Raw genomic sequence first — 24623 nt, 5'->3', positions numbered from 1 at the left:
GTTGGGTGTGTGAGGAGGACAATTTGATTCGGTTTTGGAGAAGATCTGAATCTGGACACGAGAATTATTTACATTTTAAAATTGATTCTTCACCATTGAGAGATCGGGACAAAATGATGTATAGCACGATATCTCAAAAAGTTGTGGACGGATTATGACAAAAGTTGGTGGACGAGTTGGTTATGTGACAAGAACAAGCAATTACATTACAAACCGTAAAATGTTCAGCCTGGCAGAGGACATTCTGGCCACATTTCAGGAAGGACATAGCTGCCATAGAGAGGGTTTTGCACAGGGCTAGGAGATCGATTCTGTGCCTAGCTTGAGTAAGCTATGAGGAGCGGTTGAAGGGGACGGGACTTTATACATTAGAAGGGAGGCGGTAACGAGGGGATATAATGGCGATGTTTAAGATAATGAAGCGTTATTCAGCAGAAGACCGATAAAACCAGGGGCCATAACCTGAGAGTTAAGACGGTAGTAAGGGAAGGACGTTTCACTCAAAGACTTTTTTAATGCATGGAATGGATTCCCTGGAAAGGTAGTGGCAGCAGAAACAGTAGGGAGGTGTAAACTGGCTTGGATAGGTACCTGTATGCATTGGAGATAGAGGGGATATTGGCAGGACTGGTACAGTTAACTTGAGTATGGATGGTCGATTGCGTGACGACCGAGAGGATTTTGTGAAAATAAGTAAATCAATAATCAGAGAAAAATTTCCCCCATTTTTAGTTCACCTGGAACGTAGTTCTGGGGAGCTGATGGGATAAGTAAACACTTGCAAATTCTCTGAAACTACACACACAATTTTGATGAAACTTGACGACAACCTTCATCACCTGTGATGTGCCAAAGTTTGTTCATGCCATTAAAAATTTCCATGTCTAAGGGGTCGATAGTGGTACGAATCTGGAAACCATTCGCATTCACACATACAGTTGACCCAAAGTTTAGTTATTTCGTTAAGTATATGTGGGTAGTTAGAATCGCTCCCCTATGTCTAATGGGAATTTCATGTGTGCGCTGCGAGTTTCTTTCTAGTTAGTCTTCTGCATTAAATCCCCCTCGACTCTTTCAGCGGCATTACGCATATGTTTCTGGCTACGGACATAGGCGGGGGTGAGATCACCTCAGGGCCGACTCCGCCCCAGCAAGATGGAATTTTCGCCTCGTCCAATGAGGGGAGGACACTGATCGCCCGGCACCACCCCCCCACCCCAACCAATCCGGAGGCGAGTTACCTCAGAGCGGATCCCTCCACCCGCATGGGGAAGGGATAAGAAAGGTGGCGAGCTGTCTCTGGGGTCTATGGTCTTTGGCCTGCGGTCTTTTTCGGGGTTCCTCGGTGGTCGTGTTGGTACTCGTGGTGGTGATGGTGGTCGTGGTGGAGACGTTTCGTGGTGCTCGTGTCGTCAATCGTCGTTCGTGGCAGCCAGGATCGTGGGCTCATTGGATTCTGGGTCGTGGGTTCGAGTCCCAACGTGGTGGGTTGTGTTGGAGCGCTCGAGCTGGGATCCCTGTTCTCGTCCACGGACTCCGAGCTCCACAAGAGCGAGCGGGTAAAACTGCACGAGGCGGCCAGGTACCCAGCCAGACTTTGGCCCTCAACTCGCCTTCCATCCCGAGTTTAAGGGCCAAATAAAGACCCACGAGGTCCATTTCTTTTTGTGTGTGTCTGTCTGTGGCTCGTCTGATAAGTAGAAATCGTTTAAGTGATTCCATTGTACATTTGCCTGCATTCTTATTCGTGGTTAATTCTGCTCTGTGTTTCCCTCCCTCTTACTTTGTAAATAAATAACTGTTAAATGTTCCAGTTTGTTGTCTGTGCTTTCATTCATTGACCCAGTATGGTTCGGGCTTGAGAATTAGGGAGGCCGATTGTGCTGTAAGTTGTTACTTCGACCGGCGTGGCTTTGGTAATTCCTGCTCGGTTACGCCGGATCCGAGTCGGTAACAGCGACTCGGTTCGGACAAAGCCGGCCGAGGGTGTGGCTTCCCCGGTAGCTAATTAGGTAAATTAGAATCAAACAAATGACCCTAACCGCGCGGTCGAAATATCGGCGTCCACGGTCCATTAAGCGACCCGTCGACTTCGGAGTTATCCCAAGTGACGACCTTCAATTCCGGTGTTCGGTGGGAGACGGCCCAACTGCTCCGTCCAGCGGTCGTTCCCCGCCACCGAACCCGGCACCATAATAATAGGAGGGTTGCCACCCAAAATAAGCATTTGCTTTCTTCTCAGAAACTACACCCACAATTTCGATGAAACTTGACGACAACCTTCATCACCCGTGATGTACCAAGGTTTGTTCATGGATCTCCATTACATATTTCGTGGGTCATCCATGCCTACCAGTGGATATCTTACCCAGCCACTATCAGGTGAGCGCCCAGGGGTATTGCCCCCGAAGTTTTAAACATTCTGGTGATGTCCCCGAGTCTGTGACGCTCCTCCCATCTCCACTCTCCCATTGAAATGAAGCTGTTGGCTTTGACGGATTTATTTAATTTAGTGCAGCGCAGGCACGATGGGCCGAACGGCCTTTCTCCTGCATCAAATTTCGTGATGTTTGAATAACTCAAGTTTGGACGCGAGGACATCCTCCCTCACGAAACGTGCTCCCATTGTTCCAACAGCTGAAGATGTTCGCTTCACATCAACACAAAACAACACACGACTGACCCGATGTCAGAGATCATGTGGAAACACGTCAAGCACTGCTCCACATGGCTTGTTAAACAGTACAGCACGAAGCAGGCCACAGAACGGGTCGACACGCGTTTCCACCCTCCAAACGGTGCAAGTTAACAACAAAATCCACGAAACCGACACGTTCACTTGAAGCGCTGTTGTTGCTATGAAGCTTACCAGATTCAAACGCAACGGAGAAACATCGAAAGTCAAAGAAAACCGATTCACTCCTCAGTGGATGCCCACTTCCGTTGGTTGATTTTATTTGCATATTCTGAACAACGAATAATTTTTCGCTGTATTATCCAACGTTGATGAAGAGTGAATAGATTTTGTGTAATTATCGAATGTTTAAATAAACTCCCCAACAGATTTGCAAAAACCAAAATACTAGAGCGTACTACGCTGACATGGCTCATAAGCACCGTGCAGCGACGTCAGGGGGGCATTGAGGAGTCAACAGTGTTGTTGTTTCATCGTTTTTACACACTCGTGGACCCGGTGGTCCATTTGATGAAGGCCTTCACGGCCTAGCAACATGCCTCCCTACTATACTGCCTGAGCATTATGAATGTTATTATTATATATTACATTTTTATTATTATAAGGTGAAGGAGGTTATGTTTTCACCCCATTCTGTCTGTTTGTTTGGTTCTTTGTTTGTTTAATTGTTTGCCTGTGTACAGGATATCTCAAAAGGTTATTGATGGATACACACGAAATTTTGTGGCCAGGTTGGGTGTGTGACAAGGACGAACTGATTGGATTTTGGTGAAGATCCGGATCCGACTACTCGAATTTTTTTTAGTGATTCTTCACCATTGAGAGATTGGGCCAAAAATGATATTTCACACGATATCTCAAAAATATATTGGGCCAGATATGTTCTCGTGGATTAGCCATTTCCACGGGGTGGAGGTCAGTGCTCTACCGAGTGCCTTTATAGTATGGTTTGGTAGATACCACGTCCCGAAAATATGACCCTGGTCCCTGAGTATATCGTTTTTGCCAAAAATGTTTTTTTTTTCCCACAGAATGTTATCTCGAAGGAGTCAGTAAATAGAAAAACGTGGGATGCAATTTTAGTTTTCGGTTTTGAAGTTTTTATAGTGTGTCAAACATACCCCTCACCGAACGCAGACGAGAGTTTCGGCAGGGGGTGCTTGCAGCCTTTGTTGATCTCTCTAAAGTGTTCAATTCAGTAAATCCGGATGCCCTCTGGAGGATTCTTGGTCTTTGGGTCCTCACTGAAAGCAGACGAGAGTTTCAGCAGGGGCTGCTTGGAGCCGAAGATGATCTCTGCAAAGGGTTTGATTCAGTGAATCGGGATGCCCTCTGGAGGATTCTTGGTCTTCGTGGGGTTCCACCAAAACTGATCGATCTGATGTATGAACTCTACTCTGGTACTGAGAGTGCTAGGAGATGTGGTGGTACCATCTCTGACATATTGTTGTGGGCCAGGGGTCGGTGGTGAGGAACGGCCGCCAGGGGGAGCAGTGGGGTCGTCTCCACCGAACACCCGGAATTGCAGGTCATAACCTTCAGACAACTCCGAAGGTCACGGGTCATTTAAGCACCGTGCTCGCCAATTCTCTGACGGCGTGGGGTAGGGTTAATAGCCAAATTTCAATATACCTAAGTACCTACATCGTCAAATTACCGGGGAAGTCACACCCTCAACGGACTCTCTTGAACCGGGTCGCTCTAGCGACCTCGATCCGGTGTAACCGAGTGGAATTACCAAAGTCCGTCGATCCAAACGACAACTTACAGCCCAATCGGCTTACTGGTTCTCAAGCACAAACCGTGCTGGGTCAATAATAGAAAGCACAACAACGAGCTGCTACATTGAACAATCGGGGTTTATTTATAATGGGGCAGGGGAGCCTCAAAAAGAGCAGAGTTAAACCGTCTATCAGAAATGCAATTTACAATGTACAAGACACTTAATCAATTGCTACTTATAGACTGGGCCCAAAGATACACACACACCCAAAAGAAATGGGGCCGGTTGGGCACCTTTCCGCTTCATGCGGTCTGGTCGAGATGAGCTGGTTCGGGGAGTGGGGGGGGGACTCGAACCCATACCTTCGTCGCCGCACCAAGCACCAGGGACCACGGTCTCCAACCGGCCACGCAACAATGAACCAAGACCAAGGAGAAGACCAGAGACGACTTTGACGCAGGACCAGATGAACCAGCCAGCACCAAGACCCGTGACCACCCAAGACCAGCGCTTTGGATTCTGGCGTTTCTTTATTCATTTCTTGTGCGGGGTGAGAAAATCGCCATCTGAGGCATCTCGACCCTCATTGGCCGGGGTGTCGTGGGAAAGTCACCCCCTGTGCGTGATTGCACAAGGGACACGCCCCTGCCTTTCTGGGCAGAGTCTCAATCTGAGGCGATGGAAATCTCTGCCCACGTACGTGGCTAGACACGAGTGTGTAATGGCACGATGTGCGAAGTGAAGGAGTGATGGTTTCGGTTGGCTGGAGGCTCGATTTGTATTGCAAAAAACCCTGACTAAAAAAGTAACTCACAGCGCACACATGTAATTCCCATTAGACACAGGTAGGGGACCCTAACTATAAACACATACTTATCGAAATAACTAAGCTTAGGGACTGCTGTCTGTTTGTGTGCAAATGGCTTCCAAATCGGTAACAATATTTCTAGTTGTTACTGGAGTTCGACAGGGGTGTGCTCTGCCCCCCCCCCCCCACACTTTTCAGCACTTGTATGGACTGGATTCTGGGGAGGATGTCTGAGAGATTAAGCTGCGGTGCATCACTTGGGAATGCCAAGATCTCTGACCTTGATTTCGCAGATGATACAGTCATCTTTGCAGAGACTTTAGAAATCCTTTTGGGGGCCTTCGAGGTGCTGAATGAGCAGTCGGAGCCACTGGGATTACGGGTTTCCTGGGTCAAAACTAAGATACAGGCTTTCAATGACATCTTGGATGCTGCTGTCCTGTCTGTGCCTGTTTGTGGTGAGGATGTTGAAGTTGTGGAGAGATTCACTTACCTTGGCAGTGATATTCATGTCTCTGCTGGCTGTGAGTTAGATGTCAGTAGATGTCTGGGTCGGGCCTGGGGAGTCATGGATTCACTGGATCATGGGGTGTGGCACTGCCGGTACCTGTGCGGGAGGACAAAAGTCCGAGTCTTCAGGTCCTTGGTGCTTCCAGTCTTGCTCTATGGATATGACACTTGGACTCTGACCAGGGATCTGAGACGGAGACTTAATTCCTTTGATACCAAGTCTCTTCGGAGAATCCTTGGCTATTGCTGGTCGGACTTTGTGTCCAACGAGCGGTTGCTAAGGGAGACTCAAATGAGATTTTTTTTACCTGCATGGTCCGTGAGCATCAGCTGCGGCTGAATGGACGTGTGGCTTGTTTTTCTGACGCTGATCCTGCTCACCAGATTCTCTCAGTGAGGGAGCCTCGTGAGTGGAGGAGGCCAATGGGCTGACCACGTGCCTCTGGTTGCAACAGGTTGATCGGCATCTCAAGGAGATGGGGATGGGCCTGGCATCTGACTGGGGGATGGCCAGACGGAGTCCCCTGGAGTACCTGTGGAAAGTGGACACAGCGATGCGCTGCTCTAGTGCATGCTTCCATACCTGACCTGAAACATACCCACCCAAAGTACCTGTATTGCCACCTGAAATTTATCCATTCCACAGCAATAATAATAATAATAATAATAATAATAATAATAATAATAAATGTGAATGTGTGTCAGTCAGTCAGTCAGTCAGTCCGTGTGTGTGTGTGTGTGTGTGTGTGTGTGTGTGTGTGTGTGTGTGTGTGTGATGGCGCCTGTCCCAGCTTAATTAAGAGTGAAGAAGATATATCGGGAAAAGTCTGCTCTGTGTCCGCTTTCGTAAGTTGCTTGCCCTGTTGTCGCAACCCACAAATTCCTTACTATCCCTGCTTGCATACAATAATAAATCCATTCACTGTGTCACATACTTTTCATCGCCTATTGTTAATAAATGCTTGTATAGAAATGTTCCCAGATCATTTTCGTCTTTTCCTTCATTGTTTCAGCATGGTCTGTAGCCTTGCCGGGACTTTATCTCCCAACGATCTGTTCTACTAGCTGGTATGTTCCTTGGCAGTTTGCTTGTCTGCATCTGACCCGTTAAGGTGACCAGGTTCGGACAAAGCGTACCGAGGGCATGTTCCCCGGTAATTAGGTCACGTGATTATTTGAGGAAACCGGTTAAACCTGGACGGTGGACCCGAGGTCACCTGGTTGAGTTATTGGCATTCATGGAAGATTAATGACCCGCTGCGTCATGGAGTTATCTGTGTGTGACGGCCTGCGATTTCAGAGAGTCTGGTGGGAACCCGAGATAGCTTTCCACCATCGTGGTCTTCTCACCCTGACCCCAGACCGCAACAATGTGTGTGTGTGTGTGTGTGTGTGTGTGTGTGTGTGTGTGTGTGTGTGTGTGTGTGTGTGTTTGTGTGTGTGTTTGACAAAAAACTTAATTTAGTGGTCAAGTGTTGTCCAAGAAGCTAACTCTGCAGAGCGTGCTTCACAGGTTCGCACTTAACAACTCGTAGTTTGTGCTGTGGAGCAGACTTCTCTCTCCATGAATATGTTTGCTGAAATGATGTTTTAAATGCACTTTTTTGCATACATGCGAAAACAGACATTTTTTCGACAATATTACATGTCAAAAAAGAATATTAACTTCATTGTGTAGAAGCTGGAACATTTGTAAAAGTCTCTTCATGTAGGTTTTTACTTTGGGGTCCCAAGCTACTTCAAAAGAATGGCTTTTGGCAATCTGCAGCCTTGGGAAACTTCACACTGCAATAGACTTGTCTACACCGTCAAAGAATTGTCCTTGCCACAGGAAAAACTTTTAATCTTCAATGCAGCTTCTGCAGTGAGAGAAACTATAAAAATGTGGGTTAAAAAACTTTACAAAGAAAGTAACTGCAAAAGGCCATTTTCTTCCCATGTAACGTAAATGCGTTCAGTATACATCAACGATTAATACCGCAAAGTCAATTTAACTCCTCGAGTTGGAAACTGCATGGAATTATTTCAGTAAATGCTTAAAACAGGTGGTGAGGGAGCATCCTGAGACAAACTATCTTGTTTTATGCACAGCTTTGTGCATATTTGTCCTTTCAAACTCCACAAGATACGCTGCAACTTTTTCCAAGAAGTGGAATTGCTGACATATTTTTGTTTGATATGCTTGACCATCAATATTATCAACAAGAACAGTATAATCAGTCGTCCAGCAGTCTGTTACTCAGTTTCAGAGCATGACGTGCAGGAGAAAAGAATGAACTGAGTTCCACTGAGGAAGTGGATGGTTAGTTTTCATTGGGTACCTCTATCAGAATGATTTCAATTGTTCGACCCCTCCCTGAATTAAAACATGAAAAACAAGTTATATTCTAAAGTGGAAGATGACAATCAATAAAAGCCAAACCAACGATTTAATAAACTCCAACACTCTCTTCAATTCCATTCTTCCCCCCAGGCCTTCAAAACAGCTGTTCACCACCACCTCCTCTCTTCCCCCATCCAAAACCATGATCTTTTCTACCCCCATTAATCCACCCCAAACCCACCTCCTTCCTTTTCTCTGCTTTCCTTCCTGAAAGTCCCTACAATGCCCATCTTGTATACCCCATGTTCCCCGCCTCATCCCTTTCCCTTCCCCAGATCTCCTAATGTCTCTGTTCTACACTTTTTGTCCTTCCCTCTGCCACCCCTCTTGTCTCCTGCCCCCCTTGTTGTGCATTGTGTGTTAGCTCTCATACGAGCCTCGACAAGGTATACAAAAAAAAAAAAAGATCTGCAAAATCATCAAAAATCATCTCAAGAGGGAAGAATACCCTGGGATAGATTATTTTATGGAACAGACCAGGTGGGACACACAATGCAAGCAATTTCCAAAACGATCAAAAATAATCTCAAGAGGGAAGAAAAACCTGCAATACATTCATTCGATACTTTAACAAACCATCTGGAACCTAACAGATGTTCAAACTTCTTTGGCGTAAAGAAAAAGTTTGGGGAGGCATTGCGAAGAAAGATGTTGTGGAGTCGTTAAGGCAAGTGCCAGTACAATTAGTCTAACTTTGCATTTCATGGAATGATGTTGGAGATGTAAAGGAATGTTCAAAAAGAATTCTTAGCCGGGTTGTAACTTGGGTTCACCATTGCTATCCTAAATACAACAAATTATGGCCTGGTAGCATCTCAATTCCCCTCTACCCTGCAAATATTATTATATGTCAGAACCTCAGCAAAGAAGATAAAAATATCCATATTTTATTATGATGGGGGAAAATTATACTTATGATAGACTATTCCCAAGAAAGGAAGTTTAATAAATGGGGAGTATTTTCAATTTGTAATGGAAATGTCATCTTGAAAGGCAGTATTATATCAAAATGTCATCAAAAGCTGAGTCAAGGAATTTCATCATTCCAAGACAATGATGTCTTCACAATGCTCACATTGCAACAGAAAAAAAAATAATAAATGGAGCTCAAAATTCTTCTTCATCACAAAATATCAGCAAGTATGTGCATAATAAAATATATTATTTCATTTTTGTCCATGCCAAGGCAACGTTCTTTACATACATCATCAGATAAAAAAATTTTTTTCTCAATACCCTTGCTCCAGTTTTTCTTATATTAATGTCCATGATGTGAGGTTGAACACAGTTAAAGTAAATCCGTGATCACAATTGCAAGGGCCAATTGTTGAGCTCATTCCGATGATTGGATCACAGCAAGAATGTCTTGAACCATCTGGGCTATGGCACGTCTTTTTCCGAGAAAGTCAATGGACCTCAGGGAACACTCCAAGTCCCCAGTTTGTGATACAATGAAAAAACACTGAATATAAGTTCCAGTTTTGTAAGTAAAGTTTCCATCACATGATTGCCTTTAAATATATTTATTCCCGAAGAATGTAAATATTGCATAGCATCTCGGTTTTCTGAGGTGCCTGCATGAGTGTGATTGCGATGTAGTAACACAGCAAGAGGTGTATTCAGGAAATTTAAATCAGGGTGTTCACATGTCATTCAACTGCTGAAAAATACACGACAAACGCCATAGCAGTGGAATGACAATTGGACATTTCTGGCCATAATATTTGGGTAAAAACATTTTAAACAAGAAAAAGAGCAATCAGAGATTGCAGACTATCGCCAGGATTTATATTGTGTTGTGTATTTTGTGTGGTGTTTGTGTACTGGTGTGTTGCATAATTAATGAGACATAATTAGAACTGCCACTTTATACCTGCTGGCAGTGATGACCGGCTACCAAGATGTCCCACTTTGATGCAACCCCACTTTGATCGGACACCTGACCCTGACCCATGACGTTTTTTATTATTATTATTATTATTATTATTATTATTATTATTATTCACGATTCAATTTACTTTTTAATTGGATTAAAATAATTCAATTCAAATCAAATGGAAGACAAAATAGGTGCAGTTCATTGGAGTATTCAGAAGGAACCCCAACAAGCAAAGAGCAAAAGATGAAGTCATCTGGAGGAACCTGGATAGGATTTGCATTTCAGCTGCTACTCCTCTACCCTCAAACCCATCCAAGCACAGCCAAGTGAGTCTTATAAAAAAAAAAAACACTAAAAAAAACAAAAAGAACCCATATCAAAAAATTTAATAATTCTGGCTACCAGACCATTCATCTGATAAAGTTGAACTTTTAAACACCTATTCCTCATCACTACTAAATCATAAATGTCAAGTTTTACGTTGATTGATTCAGCGCTTCCAATGAAAACATTATTTAATATTTTTCTTCAATACATTATAGCTGCCAAACCATGTGATCTAGCAATTATTCCTCAACAAACTTCTACACCTATGCCTTGAGGAACATTTGTGTGAAGTTTCACCTCGATCTGTCCAGACATTCTGGAGAAGAAGATTTTTAAAATAGGTTTTAGGGTAAATCCAAGATGGCTGCCAAACCATGTGACCTATGACATCATACATGTGAACCTTTTGTTCCTCATGGATAGGCGGTCATACTTGTAAAGTTTTGCTTCAAACTGTTCAGCCTCTTCAGAGAAGAAGAGTTTTGAAGGTTTTAAAAAAAACAATATGGCTGCCGAATCACGTGATCGATGACATCATCAAAAAAAATTTCTGCGGACTATTTTATCCCAAGATGACCCTCAAAAATGTTCAAACTGATCAGATGTAGCATTCTACATATGCAATTATGACATCATAACAAAAGCACCTATGATGTCATCAAAATATCACACTTATTCCCCATAAGGAGTGCTTGCCGTATGCTAAGTTTCAACTTTTTCCTTGGTGCAGTTTCAAAGATACAGAGGTCCATATTTTTACCAATGTGGTTGCCACACCACATGACCTCTGATGTCCTAATTATGATTAAAACATTCTGCTTGAGGAGTTGCACCAATGGTGAAAGTTTCGTCTCAATCTGACAAGCGGTTGTGGAGAAAAACATGAAAGTTCTGTGCAGACAAACAAACAAACCAACAGACAGACAGACAGACAGACAGACAGACAGACAGACAGACAGACAGACAGACAGACAGACAGACAGACAGACAGACAGACAGACAGACAGACAAATAAACCAATGTCACCCGCAGGGTGACCCGTATCTTGCCAAAAGGTGACCACGTGTGACTTCTTTAAGGTCACACTGAGGTGAACAGAGCTGCTATCCACCAGGAGCGACTCCTTGAGGAATATCTGCCTACGAGAGATTCCGATGAGAATCGTTGAATGACAGTTGAATGAATTCAACCTCAGGACATTCAATATGTGTATGCCTCATAATGTCACCAAATGACGTCATAATGTCTCAAGCTTGACATATCTAGAAAGCACTCGTAGAGGTGTTCAATTTGAGGTACTACACGATATGGTTCCTAAAACTTGAAAATTTGACCTTGGGGTCAAATATGTTTGACCTGAGGCGCTAACCATGAAGGTAAAGGCCAATCGCCACCAAAAATTAATCAGCTGAGTGCCAGACCATGACCTATATTCCCATGAAGTTTGAAGACGATCCGATCAAAATTACTCCAAAAATAAGGGTTTCGTCGACTCCCCTGATTTGCGACAAAGTGACCTTGACCTTTGACCTTGACCTTCAAAATTTTATGCGCTGAAAGGGACCTCTATAGGCCTCTGATATGCGAAGTTACAAAAATTTCCAATGATAACTGTGCTCTGCAGAGTGATTTATACGTGATTACAGACCAAAAAAAAACAAAAACAAAAAAAAACAAACAGATGAAGGTCAAGGCCAATCGCCACCAGAAATTAATCAGCTGAGCGCCAGACCATGAACTATATTCCCATGAAGTTTGAAGACGATCCGATCAAAATTACTCAAAAAATAAGGGTTTCGTCGACTCCCCTGATTTGCGACAAAGTGACCTTAACCTTTGACCTTGACCTTCAAAATTTTGTGCAATGAAAGGGACCTCTATAGGCCTCTGATATGCGAAGTTACAAAAATTTCCAATGATAACTGTGCTCTGCAGAATTTTTTATCCGTGATTATAGACAAACAAAAAAAATAAAAAATAAAAAAAAATACAAGCTGACTAACATATCTTTCAAAAACTTCGTTTTGACAAGATAACAAACAAACAGACAGACAGACAGACAGACCCAAATGCAATACCCTCTCCTTTAGTGGGGGTAACTAGAAGGGTAAGCGGTAGAGTGCATACCTCCTCCACGCAATGTCTTATCCAGGAGAGCATATTGGGCCCAACACATTTTTGAGATATCATGCTACATCCCAGTTTTGGCACCATCTCTCAATGGTGAAGAATCACTTTAAAAATTAAAAAAAAATTCTTAAATCTGTATCTGGATTCAGATCTTCACCAAAAACGAAACAAATCTTCCTTGTGCAACCAATGAGTCCACCAAGTTTCGTCCAAATCCGTCCACAACAAACAACCAGACAGACAAATAAACAAACAAAAAGACAGACAAACAAACGGGGATGAAAATATTACCTCCATCCATCGTCGATGGTGGAGGTAACTGGAGAGTTCATGGAATAGAATACCCCACACAGTTTTGGGGAAAATGACATGACAAGGGTCTTCTTAACTTTAGCCTTGCGATTCTGAGCACAATATACATTTCTGGTACAAGATGCCATTTTTATATGAATCTTGCTGTTATTCCACCCACACAGCATGCGGAACTTTTTTTTGTTGAAACGGTGTAAGATTTGCCCAAGGACTGCTAAATTGGAGGTTTTTGGAAGTGCAAACAAGTGTTTTATAGTATTCTACCATGTTCTATATGTTCTCCAGTGTTCTTTACTTTCGGTGTTCTTCAGTGTTCTTTGTGTACTACAATGTTCTGCAGTGTCCTTTGTGTTTTGCATTGTTCTACAGTGTTCTTTGCATTCTGTGTTCTCCAGTATTCTTTGTGTTCAACAATGTTCTGCAGTGTTCTTTGTGTTTTGCATTGTTCTACAGTGTTATTTGTGTTTTGCATGGTTCTACAGTGTTCTTTGCGTTCTGTGTTCTCCAGTGTTCTTTGTGTTCTACAGTGATCTTAGTGTTCTACAGTGATCTTAGTGTTCTGCAATGATCTTAGTGTTCTGCAGTGATCTTGGTGTTCTGCAGTGATCTTTGTGTTCTGCAGAGTTCTTTGTGTTCGACAATGTTCTTTGTGTTCTACAGTGATCTTAGTGTTCTGCAATGTTCTTTATGTTCTACAGTGATCTGAGTGTTCTGCAGTGATCTTAGTGTTCTACAATGTTCTTTGTGTTCTCCAGTGATCTTAGTGTTCTGCAGTGTTCTTTGTGTTCTGCAGTGATCTTTGTGTTCTGCAGTGATCTTAGTGTTCTACAGTGTTCTTTGTGTTCTACAGTGTTCTTTGTGTTCTGCAGTGATCTTAGTGTTCTGCAGTGATCTTTGTGTTATTCAGTGTTCTACAATGTTCTTTGTGTTCTACAGTGATCTTAGTGTTCTACAGTGTTCCACAGTGATCTTAGTGTTCTTCAGTGATCTTTGTGTTCTACAGTGTTCTACAGTGTTCCACAGTGATCTTAGTGTTCTGCAGTGATCTTTGTGTTCTACAGTGTTCCACAGTGTTCCGCAGTGATCTTAGTGTTCTGCAGTGATCTTAGTGTTCTGCAGTGTTCCACAATGATCTTAGTGTTCTACAGTGATCTTTGTGTTCTACAGTGTTCTACAGTGTTCCACAGAGATCTTTGTGTTCTACAGTGATCTTTGTGTTCTACAGTGTTCTGCAGTGTTCCACAGTGATCTTAGTGTTCTGCAGAGATCTTTGTGTTCTGCAGTGTTCTACAGTGTTCCACAGTGATCTTATTGTCCTTCAGTGATCTTTGTGTTCTACAGTGATCTTTGTGTTCTGCAGTGATCTTTGTGTTCTGCAGTGATCTTTGTGTTCTGCAGTGATATTAGTGTTCTACAGTGATCTTTGTGTTCTACAGTGATCTTCGTGTTCTGCAGTGATCTTTGTGTTCTTCAGTGATCTTAGTGTTCTGCAGTGATCTTAGTGTTCTGCAGTGATCTTTGTGTTCTACAGTGTTCCACAGTGTTCCGCAGTGATCTTAGTGTTCTGCAGTGATCTTAGTGTTCTGCAGTGTTCCACAATGATCTTAGTGTTCTACAGTGATCTTTGTGTTCTACAGTGTTCTACAGTGTTCCACAGAGATCTTTGTGTTCTACAGTGATCTTTGTGTTCTACAGTGTTCTGCAGTGTTCCACAGTGATCTTAGTGTTCTGCAGAGATTTTTGTGTTCTGCAGTGTTCTACAGTGTTCCACAGTGATCTTATTGTCCTTCAGTGATCTTAGTGTTCTACAGTGATCTTAGTGTTCTACAGTGATCTTTGTGTTCTGCAGTGATCTTTGTGTTCTGCAGTGATCTTTGTGTTCTGCAGTGATATTAGTGTTCTACAGTGTTCTTTGTGTTCTACAGTGATCTTAGTGTTCTACAGTGATCTTTGTGTTCTGCAGTGATCTTTGTGTTCTGCAGTGATCTTTGTGTTCTGCAGTGATATTAGTGTTCTACAGTGTTCTTTGTGTTCTACAGTGATATTAGTGTTCTGCAGTGATCTTTGTGTTCTACAGTGATCTTTGTGTTGTAGTGATCTTTCTGTTCTCCAGTGATCTTAGTGTTCTTCAGTGATCTTATTGTTCTTCAGTGATCTTTGTGTTCTACAGTGATCTTTGTGTTCTACAGTTATATTAGTGTTCTACAGTGATCTTTGTGTTCTACAGTGATCTTTGTGTTCTACAGTGATCTTTGTGTTCTACAGTGATCTTTGTGTTCTGCAGTGATCTTTGTGTTCTACAGTGTTCTACAATGTTCTTTGTGTTCTACAATGTTCTTTGTGTTCTGCAGTGATCTTTGTGTTCTGCAATGTTATTTGTGTTCTGCAGTGATCTTTGTGTTCTGCAGTGATCTTTGTGTTCTTCAGTGTTCTAGAGTGTTCTACAATGTTCTTTGTGTTCTACAATGTTCTTTGTGTTCTGCATTGATCTTTGTGTTCTACAATGTTCTTTGTGTTCTGCAGTTATCTTTGTGTTCTGCAGTGATCTTTGTGTTCTTCAGTGTTCTTTGTGTTCTTCAGTGTTCTTTGTGTTATACAGTGTTCTACAGTGTTCCACAGTGTTCTTTGTGTTCTACAGTGTTCTACAATGTTCTTTGTGTTCTCCAATGCGATTTGTGTTCTGCAGTATTCTACAGTGTTCCACAATGTTCTGCAGTGTTCTTTGTGTTCCACAGTGTTATTTGTGTTCCGCAGTGTTCTCCAGTGTTCAAATATATCATTCAATTGAAATAAAAGAAAAGTTATAAAAACGATAAATACACAAAAAAGATTTGTTGTGTAAGTTTACCACCATTGATGAACCCTCTTTTTCACGACCTTATTTAACATGTTATATTAGTTATTCGTTCCTGTTTGTGTCCTTTATGACGTTCCTAAAAACAGCAATTTTCCTGTTTGGAATGATTTTCTAATTTTGTTTGACTGCCAGACTAGATTAAAACAATTACCTTACTCCTTTGTGCGCATGGTTCTCATTGGGACGAGTTCCATAAAATTTGCCAAATTCAGAGCTAAAGTAAAGTACTGCTAAGCTTCAGGGCCATGCTCCAATTCGTGTTCCCATTAATGTTCATCAGTGTTCAAAAAATAAAATTCAATTTAAATTAAGCAGTTTCTCCATCATAGACTGACCTGTCAGACAGACAGAGCGAACCAATTGCCTGACCCTGCTTTTCGCTTCGAGCGGTGGGCAATGAAGATGAAAATTAAGTTATGGTTTAATGGTGTATTTTTTTTTGAAAAAGGTGTGGAGGGGGAGGGCAGTATGCTCAACGCCCTCTTCAGCTTCTCCACTTCTCCTCTCAATCTCATACCAATACCAGATGTCTCAAAACCTTGCACCAACAAAATAATGCATACATGGCATTGACTTATTGGGATTGGATATGAGCTTCATTGAGTAGGTATGAAAGAGGTTCTGGTTTTGATTGGGAAAATTGAAGAAGGTGGAGGAAAGGGTATTGTGGATGTAAAGGGTGAAACAGAATTGCTTTGTTCCCTCTCCACACACACACACACACACACACACACACACACACACACACACACACACACACACACACACACACACACACACACACACACACACACACACACACACACACACACACACACACACACCTCATTATAATTTCCCAATGTTTTTCCCTTCCCTTGAAGTTTTTCATTTCATTTTTGAAATTGTTTTTTCTATCCAAGAGATTGATTAATTTTTCATTTCAAGAATGCTTCCCCATGACTGCCAGTAATGTCATTGATGTATGAAAGATATTGAAGAAATCTATCTATTTTGTACATTGGTGATATTTCCTTAAACTAGGAGAATCTGTGTGGATATACAGTATAACCATACATATGCTCGTGTATATATATATATATATATATATATATATATATATATATATATATATATATATATATATATATATATATATATATATATATATATATGTCTGTGTGTGTGTGTGTGTGTGTGTGTGTGTGTGTGTGTGTGTGTGTGTGTGTGTGTGTGTGTGTGTGTGTGTGTGTGTGTGTGTGTGTGTGTGTGTGTGTGTGTGTGTACAAACTCCCTGCAAAGCCTTCTCCAATTTGATCCAATTTGAAAGCTGTGACTGTATCCGTGCTGTTAGTCATTTGATTTTATCACAAGTGTGCCAAACTTGTGTGTTAGCATTACTGCAGCTATAGGATCAAGTTTTGAGGTATCAGATGAAGGGAAAAAATATTCTGTAAGGAGTTAGTGTATGCTCTAATGGGAATACTGAGAAATGCAAATTATCTAAATGAATATGCATGGTTCTACAACAAGCAGTTACCCTCCCAGCTGTTCCCACCACCAAGAGAGGCATTTTAAAACCACACGTTTCAAACAAGCCTGGATGCAGAAAAACCCCTAAACCTGCTGTTCATTTTCACATAATCATTGGTGTATTCTTCAAGAACAATGGACTCACCATAAAGTGGATGAGCCAGGAACCAGGAACCAGGAATATCTTCAGGTGATTCACTGTGTGTTTTTAGATGAGCTGGATCTAAACAAGCAAATAAATAAAACCAGGTATGCATCTGAACAAGCAAGAATAACCTGCTGTTGTGAAGATTTCCTGAAAAGTAAAGTTCTCCAATGCAATGTGATAATCTTGATAATCTATCGAGATGGACGTTATAAATGATGAGTCATCAAGTACAATGACACCAATGATGATCTGTGATGAACCATGACCTGCTTGCAGTCATTCATATAAGTAATGAGAGTGACACTATATGTTGGTGAAAATTATGAATTACTGTGAATGTGTAGTAATGTACAGTTTAAGTAATACTAAGGCTAATTCGTTTTGCTATAAGAGTGCATTTTAAAAGATTTGGCAGCCAGCATGGTTTTTGATGAACCGTCATTTTGAACTTGCCATCTGTTCAAATGCAATCTTATCCTAATATTGACAAATCTCATAATTTGTGATGCCTTGCATTTCTTGATAAATATGTGTTTACTGTAAAAAAAAAAACAGACGACAAAGTCCTTCTGGGCTTGAAAGGCAAACTTATAAGGAAATTAATCAGCTATATTTCCCACAAAGGATTGCTTGAATGTTTGCATCATCCTGCGCTCAACCCGGGACGTCCTACCCAAGGCTGCAGTCATTTTCTAAATTTCCTACAGTGGTTACAATTGAGTTTATTTTTTTCACTCGATTCCAAATTTCAAGGCTCTAAAATACAAAATCGCGGTACTTCATCTTTGAATATGATGTGAAATCTTGTCACGTAATTGCAAACTGTGTAGCCTGCACAGCAGATTCTGCGCCCTCGCTGCAGCACTTCATGTAATCTTCCCGGTGTGTAAAAAGCTCCTTCATTAGCCTCAGACTTCGAGAAGTGCTTACAGATGGAAGCTCATTCAAGCACTACATGGCTTATTTGAATGTTTTTAAATTGCTGCAATCAATTTTATATTGTCCTTCAGATGCAGATGTGATGTTAGATTCATAAACCAATGAACAGCTAACGAAACAAAACAAAACAGGGAATTAATACATTCTGAAATGTTTTTGCTTGATTATTTTTTATAAGGTGTTAATTATACTATACAACAGCAAATTAAGTGTGAAATACCCATTTGTGGTGTAAATTTTTTTTTAGCTTTGATCATTTCAACTCGACAAATATATATATATATATATATATATATATATATATATATATATATATATATATATCTAAATATATATATATATATATATATATATATCTAAATATATATATATATATATATATATATTCCAATCAACATATTTTGCTCCTTATCATAATGAGCTATAGTGTGGTGTCAGGGAGGGAAGACAATGAAGCCACACTTTATTGTTATTGTTGCCTTTTTGAGACTTTTCTTTTTTCCTATTTCTTCACAAACTACAGCTAAACCGTCTTCTTGTTAATGGTGTTACAATTTCATCCGTACTTATATGTCATGTCTGTCAAAAATAGTTTTACATTTAATTTCATTCAACAGGCATTATTAATTTCATCTTTCTTGCATCATCATCCCAGTTTCCCTTATGGTCAAAGATGGCTGTTTACATGAACTCGCAACATCCTGGGAATGGAAATTTATTTATAGTAGAGGAGCTGTTGCCTAGTCAACAAGCACACTGTGAGATAGTGAGCAGTGGAACCCGGTGTCAAGGGATATCCGAGATAATCAGAACACTTGCTTGTCACGGATTTCGGCAGAAAGTTGTAATTTGATAAAGGCGCCGGCGATGACTGTTTTCTCCACGATAATTCTCCACGAAAGACAAAGTGGATCTTCAATGTCCACCAACTAGCAGTGCTGACAAACTAGTCCTCCAACAACCACCTTCTGATGGTTGGCACACATAGTAATGCAACACCCTGCATGTGAAACTGGGCAAAGATTCAAACCCAGGCAAGACAGCTTCGAGGCAAGTGTGCTTAACTCGAGCCTAACCTGCCGGCCCACCTTCATATGTGCGCAGAGATAAGCCAAAGGGATGATCATTTTATGTGCATCAAGCGAGAATGCCAATGGCCCCGATGCTTCTATTTCAAGGGATTTATCAATGTGGACAAAGGATTAAAAACACTATGAATCTGAGTTGATTTCCCTCTTTTGATCTAATGCACAGTTATGGGAAATGGTGACTTTCCTGTAGCTCTTCCACTGAGTTCAGTTTTTGTCATTGGGTTTATTTTTCGTGCCATGGTGATTGATGCAGAACACCGCTTTCCTTGTTTTCCATATCCAATCCGTTCTTCTCATTCCATCCCAGTCTTCTTCCTGCCTTCTTTATTTCTACTTTCCTATCAGTATTTTTTTTCTTCTTACAATAAACAAGAAGACTTTACTTCATTTTCAATTTTTCCTTCCTCCTTCTTGTGATGCTTCATTCCTTGTATTTGCATCCTTCAATTTTAAATTTTCTTTTTCTCTTCGAAATCTATAATACGTATCTTGGCCCTTTCATAACCAGCCTTTGCATCTTTCCAGAGCCTTACAAATCCACCATTTCTTGCCTTCTTCTGTGCCGAACCCCCTGTATCCTCCTCTATGGCCTTCTCTGTGCCGTATTCCCTGCATCCTCCTCCACCCCTCATCCTTACCCACATCCATTGTTGTCAGTCTCCATCTATTTTGTCCCTCACCCCTGCTGTTTGTGTTCTTCCCTTCTCTTTCTTCTGTTCCTTTTGTTCTGTTGCATCCTGATCCTGATGCAAATATTTGCTAATTTCAGAGAAGAACTAGCTCTGCGGTCTCCGTTGGCAGCACAAGAGAATAAAACATTAGAATAAAATGGTTAAAGTTATCAACCGGAAAAGATCACAAAGCATTGACGTTTTAGCCTTGCCCATTGTTGGAACAACAAGAAAGACCATGCAGTGGAAAAACCACAGGCCTAACGTGTTAGGCCTACAAGAAAATCAAGATGGCAGTCAAATAATTTCAAATGGGGGCCATGGTGGGTGGAGTCAAGTGACCAATTTGGGTGTGGTCTGGCAGTTGTCTGACCAATGGGTGCACATTTCAAAAATCGACCCCTAAAATAACCCCAATAACAACAACAGTAATGCTGAGCTCTTGTAGACCTGTGACATGTCAGGGGTAAAAAGGACATTATTGGCATTTCTCATCATGAGAAAGATAAAAAGACAAGGCCATTTTGCTCCAATGAAGGGCTAGGCCTGAAACATCCAAACTTTGTGATCTTTTATGGCAGATACCTTTCACCAATTTTATCTCCACCACCGAAGGTGAAGGAGGTTATGTTTTTACCCCTTTCTGTCTGTTTGTTTGTTTGTTACTTGCAAAATCGAAGATTCTTCAAGTACATTGGTCAGTCGATTTTGTTATTCTGTCTGTCTGTTTGTCGCCGACAAGTCACAATTTTAAACCGATCTTCACCACATGGTAGAGTTTGTCATAAGGAAGAAGACTTGTTTTTGAGGTCAAAATGTCAAAAGGTCAACATCGGCCAAAGGTCAACAAATTCGGTGGGATTTCTAAAATCCTCAAATTTCATCCGATTGACTTGCCTCACTTTGAAGTCTGCTCAAATCAAGGCAGAATGCAAAAATGAAGAGGATTTATATTTCATGTCAATTATTTCAATGAGCAAATTATTTTTGAAGTCAACTTTTACTGAAAGGTCAACATAGGCAAAAGGTCAATAACAGGTGATATTTCTAAATTCCTCAATTTTCATCCGATTGACTTGCCTCACTTTGAAGTCTGCTCAAATCAAGGCAGAATGCAAAAATGAAGAGGATTTATATTTCATGTCAATGAATTCAACCAGCCAATTATTTTTGAAGTCAACATTGACCAAGAGGTCAACATAGTCCCAAGGTCAACAACTAAGGTGGTTTTTCTAAAATCCTCAATTTTCATCCCATTGACTTGAAATTTGAAGAGGATTTGCATGTCACGTCACTGAATCAACCACCAATTATTTTTGAGGTTAAATTTGTTTTGTGGATTTTGCAAGTGTCATGCTCTGCATGACGTCTTCTTCTTGTTACTTGGCGAAATCTTCGATTTTGTCAATTATGTTGGTCTGTTCCGTTTGTTGGTTTGTTTGTTTGTCCGGTCGTCTACATCCCAAACGGCTGGACCAGTCGCTCTTAAATTCTTGCACCTGATAGGCAATCCACCTGAGACGTTCCGTTCCGTGTCCAAACCCCGTCTTAATCGGACTAAACGTCACGACGTGACGTCACACAACGTGAAAACACATTTTTGGACATAACTCAGTGACTGGAAGTCGTAGCGACTTCCTGTTGACGCCAAAACAAACTTCAATGGAATATCTAAGTGTTTTAAAATACATGTTAGTACAAATTATGCACAGTTTTCGCAAGCGTATGACGTCAATGTTTTTAGCTATTGGTGTGTTTTAAAAAAAATTCTATTCGTTCTACAGGTCACAATTCTTAACCGATTTGGATGAAATTTCAACAGCTGATAGAAATCCACAGTACAAAAAGATATGCGACTTTTGGTGATGTTCAATATCAGGATCTGGATTCTGCATCACTTTATATTATCGCCCATTATAAACCAATGGGGAATTTTGTGAATTACACATGGCTATTTCTCAAACAGTTTTGCACTTATTATATTGAAACTTATACTGTCTATTTATGCATGTAATATTATCATGTGTACAAAGTTTGATCGAAATTGACCCAAGGTCAAGGTCAGGGTCACCCAAAACATGAAAAACACATATAAAATACATATTTTTGTTTCACAACATATTTCAAACCTGATAACGGGATCGTAAAGCTCGTTGAAAAGCAATGTTCCGAGGTATTTTCAAATATTATCTACGATCAGAATGAAGGCAACAAGCACCGATGATAAGTTGTTGAATGTCACATGGTGGCTTTAAATGAGTTGTGCAAATTTTCAATCTGCTGCCGTTACCATGACAACGTGTGCCTGATAATTGTTATTTGTGACGTCGCGTCATTTTATTAATGTACGAACAAATAAACACCACACATTCCATGACATTACAGCTTGGACCACCACACGGAAAGGTCAACTAATTCGCCAAGTGTCGTGTTAAGCACGATTTTTCATTTGTCTGTCTGTTTATCGCCGACAAGGCACAATTTTAAACTTATCTTCTCAAAACTTCACCACATGGTAAGGTTTGTTATACTGAAGAAGCCCATTGTTTTTGAGGTCAAATGGTCAAATGGTCAACATAGGCCAAAGGTCAACAACTTAGGTGAGATTTCTAAAATCCTCAATTTTCATCCGATTGACTTGAAATTTGAAGAGGATTTATATTTCAGGTCACTGAATTCAACCACCAATTATTTTTGAGGTCAACATAGGTCAACATACCCCAACATACCCCCATACCCCAACGTGGTGGATACGTTGGGTGTTTTACAGGGAAGAATTGTTTCAATTTTGGCGAAGATCCTAATCCGGAATAGGATCTGATCATTTTTTAAGTGTTTCTTCACCATTGAGAGATTGGGCGAAACTAATATATAGCACGATATCTCAAAAAGTTGAGGACGGATTCGGATGAACCTTGGTGCACAGGTTGGGTGTGTGTGACCACGACAAACTGATTCGATTTTTGGTGAAGATCTGAATCCGTTTCTGGATACAACAATTATTTGTTTTTAAAAGTGATTCTTCACTATTGAGACGGGGCCAAAAACGATATGTGGCATGATATTTACCTCCGCCACCGAAGGTGAAGGAGATTATGTATTCACACCGCTCTGTCTGTTTGTTAATTGCCGGAATCCTTCAGATTTCGGCAATTATGTTGGTCGGTTGTGTATGTCATTCTGTGTGTCTGTCTGTCCGTGTGTTGGGTAGTCGATATATCTACCCTTATTGTCAGGTTTTCCATCGTTATGTCTGTCCGTCTGTCTGTCTGTTTGTCTGTCCAGGCCAGTACTCCGTTAATCGTAGGCCGATTTTGATGAAACACTGGTGGTAGGTTCATACCATGACCTAGTTGTGCGCGTTTGAGAACCGTTGCTATGGACCCCTCAGTTGCCTAGCAATGGACCTTTGAAATTTTCAAAAAAATCTAAAAAAATAAAAATATCGAAATTAAAAAATCAAACTATGATCGTTTGTGGGCAACACATTCAGCCTCTTTGACAAAATAATTCAGCCCGCTCCCATGAAAACTGTCGGAGAAGATAGACTTTGAATGAACCCTGGTCGAAAAAAACAAAAAAACGAAGTTCGTTATATCTCCGAGACTATGAGTCAGACATACATGAAATAGGTATGGTAGGTTCATGGTATGTCCTAGTTATGTGTGAGAAAGAAGCGTTGCTATGGACTCTTTTGTTGGCTAGCAACGGCTGAAAAACGACTAAATTCGACTTGATCGACTACCCATGTCCACCTACAGGCTTGTTTGTTTGTGTGTCTGACTGTGTGCAGGATATCTCAATAAAGTTGTGGACGGATCCAGATGAAATTTGGTGGGCAGGTTGGATGTGTGATAAGGACAAACTGATTAGATTTTGGTGAAGAACCGGATCTGGATCCGACTACTAGAATTTTAAAGTGATTCTTCACCATTGAGAGATAGGGCCAAAAATGATATAAAGCACGATATCTCAAAAAGTTGTGGACGGATTCAGATGAAACAGATTGTTTCGATTTTGGTGAAGATCCGAGAATTATTTAATTTTCCAAGTGGTTCTTCACCATTGACAAATAGGTCCAAAAACGATATATAGCATGATTTTCAAAAATGTATTGGGCCCAATATGTTCCCATGGATCAGGTATTACGTGGCAGAGGTATGCGCTCAACCGAGTGCCCTTCTTGTATTCTCATGTTTTCATTCAATCAAAAATCATGATCTCTGACAATAAGTTTGGATTCTGTGCCAATCAATCAACTCTGGATATGTCGAATTAACAAATTTTGCTGGAGAATGCTCGTGTCGATTTGTGTCAGCAGACAGGAAGAACAATGGATGAAATGAACAGTCGAACATTGATTGAGGTATCTTAACTGCCAAGGGAAACAAGGAGAAACTGATGCTTCAGGCATTGATGCTTCTTTTGGAACAAATTACTCTTTTGCTCCGATACCCAAAACCTCAGCTTCTGCTGACTTCCCACGGTGATTAACATATTTCAATCAACATCCTGTTGGTTTCATTTTCATCCGAACTATGTATATGTTGCTGCATTTCTTTCAGTAATTGGCAGACAACCTACTGTGCATCTCAAACTAGGTGTAGCAGGCATTCGACATAACCTGCATCTTACTCT

At 41.1% G+C, this 24623-nt stretch overlaps 1 protein-coding gene across 3 annotated transcripts in view; it reads right to left on the bottom strand.

Annotated features, from left to right (window-relative positions):
* ESF1 (ESF1 nucleolar pre-rRNA processing protein) overlaps positions 1 to 3004 on the bottom strand; it is a 98797-nt gene extending 95793 nt beyond the window's left edge. For 2 of the 3 annotated variants that reach the window (XM_085889332.1, XM_085889334.1), the window contains exon 1: positions 2870 to 3004. The gene's annotated coding sequence lies outside the window, so the exon portion shown is untranslated. Of the gene's footprint in view, positions 1 to 2683; positions 2703 to 2869 lie in introns of those variants that run through there. The other variant, XM_085889333.1, reaches the window with a different exon arrangement.
* Between the last annotated feature and the right edge of the window lie 21619 nt (positions 3005 to 24623).

This window comes from Eptatretus burgeri, chromosome 7 (genome assembly GCF_056783735.1).
Source record: "Eptatretus burgeri isolate ZD-2024b chromosome 7, Ebu_testis_v1, whole genome shotgun sequence".
Taxonomy (NCBI): domain Eukaryota; kingdom Metazoa; phylum Chordata; class Myxini; order Myxiniformes; family Myxinidae; genus Eptatretus; species Eptatretus burgeri.
This window is presented reverse-complemented; position numbering and strand designations above follow the sequence as displayed.